Consider the following 4294-nt stretch of genomic DNA (forward strand, 5'->3'; position numbering starts at 1 on the left):
TCCCTCCTTTGGACATGTCCAAACCAACATACCCACTGTCCCTCCTTTGGACATGTCCAAACCAACATACCCACTGTCCCTCTTGGACATATCCAAATTAACATACCCACTGTCCCTCCTTTGGACATATCCAAACCAACATACCCGCTGTCCCTCCTCTGGACATGTCCAAACTGACATACTCACTGTCCCTCCTTTGGACATGTCCAAACTGACATACACAATGTCCCTCCTCCGGACATGTCTAAACTAACATACCCACTGTCCCTCCTCTGGACATGTCCAAACTGAAATACCCACTGTCCCTCTTCTGGACATGTCTAAACTAACATACACACTGTCCCTCCTCCGGACATGTCCAAACTAACAAACACACTGTCCCTCCTCTGGACGAGTCCAAACTGACATACACACTGTCCCTCCTCCGGACATGTCCAAACTAACAAACACACTGTCCCTCCTCTGGACATGTCCAAACTAACATACCCACTGTCCCTCCTCTGGACATGTCCAAACTAACATACCCACTGTCCCTCCTCTGGACATGTCCAAACATACCCATCAGGTACCTCTGAATGTGTCAGACCATCTCAGTCTGGTGTCTAACTTCATCTCCCAGTGGTTCATCCTGTGCTGAACCTCTTGCAATCTTATTCTCATTCTTATTTATCCTGGCTCCTCCCATTCTGAATGTGAAAAAGTGAAACATGATGATCTCTGTTAGTGGTATTGAAGAAATTTTGTAACTGATGAATTGAATATTAGATTCTGTTTTGTATTTTATACTTTCTGATCATTTCAGTCTGTAAGGCNTAATATTAATACCATCCACATGAAGTAAACTCAGATTTTCCCAGTGTCTCATAAGAAGAAATAAAAGAGTAAATCAAATGTGACAGATGTTGTCCACTGGTCCTGTAGGCCAGCTATGACTCTCCTTACCTTTCTTATAATCATTTTTAATCTGGTCAGTACAATGCTTTTCTATACCAGCTAGGGTTGGGCAATATTGGCAAATAAATTAATCACGATTAATTGTGGTATTTAGCTGATAACGATTAATTTGACGATTAATCCCCCGGAGTCCCTGGACACCCTTATGTCCTAGTCACCTGACCAATTTATAGGGAGAAAATTGGCTCTTCGTAGAAATCTGTTCCAAATAGTGTCAAAATTACAGACTTCAGGCTATACATCAATCTTTAAATTGTGCTGATATATAAATAAATCACACAACTTTTTAAAATGTTTGTTATATTTGAACCAGACAGGAGCACCAAGCGGTTAGTCTGCCGGGTGGCATTAATCGTATTAATCGTCAAGTGCCAAAAATTAATCGATTAATGTTTTTCTGACGATTAATTGCACACGGTACGATTATGCCCAACCCTAATACCAGCATATTTGTTAGCTATTAACTATCATTGATCACAGTGTAGAAAGTCAGTAGTTCCCAGAACTTGAGCCTCGACCCTGGTTGAGATGGACCGAGGACTGCCACAGACTGACCGAGGACTGCCACAGACTGACCGAGGACTGCCACAGACTGACCTGACCGAGGACTGCCACAGACTGACCGAGGACTGCCACAGACTGACTGAGGACTGCCACAGACTGATCATGAAGAAAAGCTCTGAAGCACAGCTTTATTCAGCTTCAGACAGGTTTCTTAGGGAGAATTAGCTTTTTAAAAATGATAAAAATTCACAATGAGTCTAGATGTATCCACACTGTGACAGTGGTCCGCACCTGGAGAGACTGTAGGTGTCAGTCAAAAGGGGCGGGGCTACACAGTAATTCTTACACAGTGGTATATTTAAATATGAAACCACTAGTGAGTCTCTGTAAAACCATTTCATCCACTGGAGCCCACAGGCAGCTTCCACCAGTTAAAGGGTTAATATTTAAAAACATCACGTCATCATCATGCTTCATTTGCTCCACTGCGCCATCAAGTGGACAATAAGTGAACTAGTTTATAATGACGTGACCTGTTTATGAAGCTTTAAGTTGAATAAGGAAAAATGCACGTGTGTGTTTATGATGACCATAAATAAAGTCTAAATTTGATTTGAATATAATTTTAGTCTCTGTTGATCATAGAATCATCACTGATCATTTGATAGAATGAAAAAAGGAAAGTGCATGGAGACAAACAGAGAGCAGTGATGTGAATGTGCTTGGTGGTTTGGAGATGGTGCTGATGATTTTAGAGACACTTTTTATTAGTTTGAACTTAAAAACAACTTTTTAAAAAGTAAATGAATTTTTAGTTAAAAACAGAACAAGTACTTTACACAACAAATAATATAAGTCAGAAATAAAATGAAAGGCAGCAGAAAAGAAAAAAGATCTTATTAAAACTTATTAACTTTTCCATTGTACTATGATCCAGACAGTTTCTCTTTATTTAAATACATGAGGTGTTTTATCCAAGTTCTTTTGAACACAGCAGACACCTCAACTTTAAAGACACGAGAAATTAGAAAAAACAAATCAGAACTCACGATCCACTGTGTTGAGTTTTTGATATTTTGTTAGTTAGCAATTTTTTATTACTACGTCCATACATTATTATTATTATTATTATTATTATTATTATTATTATTATTATTATTATTATTATTATTATTATTATTATTATGAGACTGGGGGAAATTTCCTCTTTTGCTGGTTCCATTGGACAAAAAGTCGCTCAGCTGAATAAGTTAAATGTACACAACACAATTTCATGTCAACATAATGTTACAGGAGATTCAGCAGCGTTTTGCTGCCTGTGTTGAATCTCATTCAACCATGTGACTGGTTCAGGGACTGGTTCTCAGGCGAGCCAGTTCCTGAACCAGTCACATGGTACAACCCACAGCGAGGCTTCAAACATCACTACAAGCCTCGATACACGCTCCACAAAAATCCTCGTGTTACTCGGCACACACTTGGAAGCCTGGACACAGAGGGACACATGACTAATGAAAAGAATCTGTGTCTGAATCATTGTGTGATTTCAGAAAACAACTTTGAAGTTCTGTTGGTCCATAAATACTGAGAACAGCTTTACCCCATCTCTACTGACAGTCTGACCCAGAGCTCGTAGGTTCTGAAGGTCCAGTCCACAGCAGAGAAGTCCTGCTGAGGGACTTTACTGTCCCTTCTCTCATCTATCAGACATGTCCAGGTGTCTCTGTCCCATATGTCCTCTTGTCCCCCCTCCAGGGACGATTAGACAGGTTGTATTTTATGTGGCTGTAGTCTGGGCCTGGCTTATGTTCCTGTCTGCTTCCACTTGTACAGGTCCTTCTGAAGACATTTACAATAATTAAGTAATAAATAAATGAATTAAAATTAACTACAAGAAAGTATGACTAACTCTGAGTTCTACTGCTGTTGTCAGAGCTTTATAGTAACTAAGTACATTTACTTTGTTACACTACTTAAGTAGTTTTCTTGGAGGTTTGTAATTTTGCCAGTTATTTTTTTAAAACAGCTACTTTTACTTTGTTACATTTTAAAGCTAAAAATGATACTTTTATCTCTTTACTTGAAAATATAACAGTTAGTTACTTGTTACAACATTAAATCTGTTTGAACTCATCATGAAAGATGTTTCGGCTCTAAAAAATGAAGAGTTGAATTTACTCAACAAAGTCATGTCAGCTGGTTCCACTAAGACCAGTTGAGTAAAGTGACCAAAGAATAAACATTGATCAGTTTAACCTGGTTTAGTGGAACCAGTTTGGTTCTGTAAATTCAACAGTTTATGTTTTAGAGAGTGTGTAAAAGTACTTTTACTTCTACTTTCCCAATTTTTGTGAGCAGTTTTATGACTTTTACTTGAGTAGTTTTCTCATCAGTGAAATGTATTTTTACCAAAGTCATTTTATGTTCATGTAATTTTACTTTTACTTAGTTATATTTTCCAAGTACTATAGAGCTATGTGTGTTGTTGACATTACACAGCCAATAACCATCCAATATGTTGGAGAAGCAGACCATTTAATTTGTCATTCATTTTATTCATTCATTCATTCATTCATTCATTTTAATTTGTCATTTATAAAGACTTAATTTAGGTAAAATGTGTATTTTATTCCAGCAGTCTCTGTGGGCCTGCTGTAGTTCAGAGGTCAGCCCAGCTCCTCAAGACTCTTGCTACACAACATGACAATATGTCAGCTAGCAAAGACAGTTTCTTCAGTTCTCTGGAACTGGTCAGGTTTCACTAGGCCTGTCACGATAACAAATTTTGCTGGGCGATTAATTGTCTCAAAATTTATTGCGATAAACGATAATATTG

The sequence above is a fragment of the Austrofundulus limnaeus genome, unplaced genomic scaffold, assembly GCF_001266775.1.
Source record: "Austrofundulus limnaeus strain Quisiro unplaced genomic scaffold, Austrofundulus_limnaeus-1.0 Scaffold1723, whole genome shotgun sequence".
Taxonomy (NCBI): domain Eukaryota; kingdom Metazoa; phylum Chordata; class Actinopteri; order Cyprinodontiformes; family Rivulidae; genus Austrofundulus; species Austrofundulus limnaeus.